This window comes from Acyrthosiphon pisum, chromosome A3 (genome assembly GCF_005508785.2).
Source record: "Acyrthosiphon pisum isolate AL4f chromosome A3, pea_aphid_22Mar2018_4r6ur, whole genome shotgun sequence".
NCBI lineage: Eukaryota > Metazoa > Arthropoda > Insecta > Hemiptera > Aphididae > Acyrthosiphon > Acyrthosiphon pisum.
The window spans coordinates 39,158,332-39,162,331 of record NC_042496.1 but is presented as its reverse complement, the minus strand read 5'-3'; the positions used below and the strand labels follow the sequence as shown (position 1 = coordinate 39,162,331).

At 26.4% G+C, this 4,000-nt stretch overlaps 1 long non-coding RNA gene across 1 annotated transcript; it reads left to right on the top strand.

Moving 5' to 3' along the window:
• The first annotated feature begins 1,444 nt into the window (after positions 1-1,444).
• Positions 1,445-3,994, top strand: LOC115034492. Its single transcript, XR_003839862.1, has 5 exons — positions 1,445-1,466; positions 1,843-1,851; positions 2,350-2,358; positions 3,163-3,171; positions 3,897-3,994. It is a non-coding gene; the product is annotated as an uncharacterized LOC115034492 (long non-coding RNA).
• The last annotated feature ends 6 nt before the right edge of the window (positions 3,995-4,000 follow it).

Here is a 4,000-nt window from a genome sequence, read left to right as displayed (position 1 = left end):
TGGGTAATCTTTTCGACGTAAATCATACATACTTTTTCGAACACATTTAATAATATTATATTTATTTAATATTATATTTATGAGGTACTTAATAATCCGTTTTTAAAAGCTCAGTTCTTATAATTTTTGAAGGTCTTACTGAAATCGTGTCATTAGCTTTTCTTTTACAATTTTCTCGCAAAATTTGACGCTGGATTTTTTTCTACAGTATCTAATGTAGGTATGCTTGTGTTCTCCCAGTATTTCCAATAGAATTATACGTTTTGAGTCAGTTAAAACACTTGCAGTACATGTTTTATGTACGCACCTCCATTTCAATTTTCCGTCATTTCGTTCACGAATATGCCGATATTTATGTGTATTTACCAACGTTAAATCGTTGCCCTTTTCAGATTTTATTATCTCCAATTGATTCTCCATGCCTATCAATTAACTTATACATTTTAACACCGTAAAAAATTCGTACCCACGTGCTGCGTTTTAACTAGACAGTTCTGACTAGACTGGTATATTTTACCATCGCCATACTGACAACACCAACCAACAACTATATAATGGATAATTTATCAAAATAATCTTGTCATTACGAGATTATCGTTACAATGTTAAGTCTCATAACAAATATTAATCAAATCATATTATAGACTCGGATGCTTGGTAAATTATGCTGGTTGACATATAGAACACATGTAATTTAATGTATATTGTTATCTTTATCGACTTTACCAAAAGACCCGACTTATCTTATTTTCAATTAGTTTGAACTTGAAATGTCGTAGTAAATAGATGGAAAAGTTCAGGTCCCTAAATAATATGCACTATTTGTATCAATCTCATGTTACAAAAATAAACTTGCGGAATCGTATTCGTTACATGGCAACGTCGCATTCGAATACAATACGGAGTTGGGTAGAAAAAAAAGGTAATATAGAACAATGAACGTGTGGAATCGTGTTCTATACGAGAAAGTTGCATACGAAAATTTGCAATTAAGTGTTTTGAAGAGACTAATAGTTAAAGTATTCTGTTTGAAATCTAGATGTTGTATTAAAATAAATTACATTTTTGTTTACAATACTAGAATTTTCTCTATTAAATCGTTAGATAGTTACATGATAAGAATCATTATAAAGTAATAAGTAATAATTAAATATTTTAATTTATTAAGTTATAATTACTGTAATAATTTGCAAATTGATCATATTATGATAGTTTATTGATCTCAATCCCAATAAAATCATAATCGTATTATACATATAATATCATCATGTCATATTTATATATTTGTAGTTGTATATATTGTAAATGGTTATTATGTTGTCAACTAAATATTATTTCTAATGTTTAATTGATGATAATAGTAACTTAAATGTTTATAATTTATTTTTCATATGTTTAATAAACTTTAGAATAAAAATTAATCACGCATAAACCTATTTGTTTTTTTTATTTAGACGTTTTAAAAAGTACGAAATTGTTGTGTTTTTTATTTTGTATTGCGAAATTGCGTAATAAATTATAACTTTAAGTGATACGTTGCTCATCACAATATAAAAAAATCGTTATCAATTTTTGTTTTTTTCACCATTGTCATCTAAATTATACAAAAACAAGATACTTTTTAAATGTTCGCCCATTAATATTATTACATATTTCAATATTTGTATACCCATTTGTATTTAAATAAATAAATGAAGACTTTCAATTATAAACTATAATATTAATTATTCAATTTTAAAACAAAGCTTCCACTACCTAATGAAAATGTTGAATTATGTATTTAAGTTTTATGTACTTGGTAATTATTAATAACTTATTAATTATTATTGTAATTTTTTGTAGATACTATTGGTACGTATATATTTATTTTTTATTTATTTTATTCTGTGATAGGTTTCAAGGTTATATTATAATATTAGTTATTACGTCCATTATAGCTTCAGTGTCCATTTGTGGATAAAAATAGACATTGGAGATCAGAAACATTACAGTACATGTTGTTCGTAAAGTCCTAATTTAAGTAAATATGTTAATTTCCAAAAATGTCACTTGAAATTTTCAATCGCTGTTATTCGTAATGTTTCTATATTAGAATAGAAAAAAAGTTGGATTCCATAAACCAAAAATTAGATGCCCTTCAAATGTGGAACAAACAAAATAATAAGGGTATTTTTAAATATGCACATAGTTTATATTATACTTAATTAATATACGCACATCAGAGTTCATACATATTCATTAACTATTGAGAAAACCAAAGGGATCTGTCACATTGAACACAACTATAAATGGCATGTTGTATCTAATTTTATTATTAATAACTTTGGAATATTGTATTTTTTTTTGCAGAAGCGATTGGTAAGTATATTTTATTATAATTGGCATATAATTTTACTTTCCCTTCGAATGTCTCAAGTCTTTCACTCCACATTGGTAGTGCCTTTTGGAGTTATAGCTGGAATTACTCTTGGAATCCGATGGGACTGTTAACGCTAATCGCAGACATACTTAGCTAAAAATACATTTTTAATTTTTAAAATTCATAAATAAATATTTACTAGAGTTGTCACCCATCTTGAAAAACAAACAAACGAATGACTTCACATTTTAGCTGACTTTTTTTCCAAAATCTTGATTTTTTACATTAAAAGGATGTTAGCCCACTATAATTCGATTTCTCTCTCTGGCTCACGGGCAATATAAATAAAACGCATTTATGCAGAATCATTTTTGTAACGTTTTTAAGTAATCTTAGAGTAAATTCAACCATAACAAAATAAATAGAAAATAAGGTTTTTGAAGGTATGACATATCGATTTGTCTAAATATTTTCTCAAAACAATTTAAGCATAATTTAAATGTATACCTACAACATTTCTATGTTTATTTTGCAAGTTGAATACAAAGTCAAATAACAATAAAATATAAAATCGATATGTCTTACCTTCAAAAATATTATCCTCTATCATTTTTGTAATATTTGATTTTACTATAAGATAGTTAAAAAATCATAAAAAAAACGGTTTTAGGTGAACGCGTTTTATCTATGATTCACGTGGATCTGAGAGAGAAAACCGAATATATTGTGCTAACATCCTCTTAATTGTGATATATAATTATGCCTATAATTTATTTTATTTTATTAATCATTATTATTTACAGCTGAAAAAAGTACGTGTCATTTATTTATTTTTGATTCCTATGTAATAAGTAAAGGACATAGGTATATTATAGTACAATTATTTTGCATGGAACTTGTCTTCTAAGCTTTAAGATTCTGACCCGACCTATAATATAATTTAATAATGTTAGTGATTTTGATGAAGTTCCGGCAGAACTATTTGATAACATAAACATTTGAGACAAGCGAATGTGACACAAAATCAAGGCTAAACAACATGTCGAAGGTAGGGTTTTCACTTGTCTCAATGTGAATATGAAACCAACCAACGGCAATAACAATGGTGGTATTTTATTGCTTTATTGCTTTAGGACACCTTTTTTTTTGTAATATTTTTTTTTAGCCTAGTTAGCTAAATTGAAAACGATGGTGATGTCAGCATTTGGCAGTCAGACTTAGTTTTAAAGTTATAGCCTAAGGAAGTTTCGAATAATTCAAAATAATGCATATATTTTCCATAAAACACGGGTTAGAGTTGCGCGTTTTCTTATTACATATTATAAAATATAAAATAGACATTATTGATGTTTTATCAGTTTATTTTCATGCTGCTGTGATAATAATTGATTATTGACAATTCAATTTATAACAATTAATATTAGTATTGACCGCATACTTGTTTCTTGCTGAACCTTCGATTTAATATTTTTTGACAAATTAATAATACTAATATGGTTAATAATTAAAACTTTATATTTTTATTATTATATTCCAGCGGGTTATGGCCGTGAGGAACATTTTTTGAGTCTTATTTTTCATTAATCTTTGTAGTTTATTTTTGTTTGAAAGTTTTTTGGTGAATTTACATAAGAAATATTT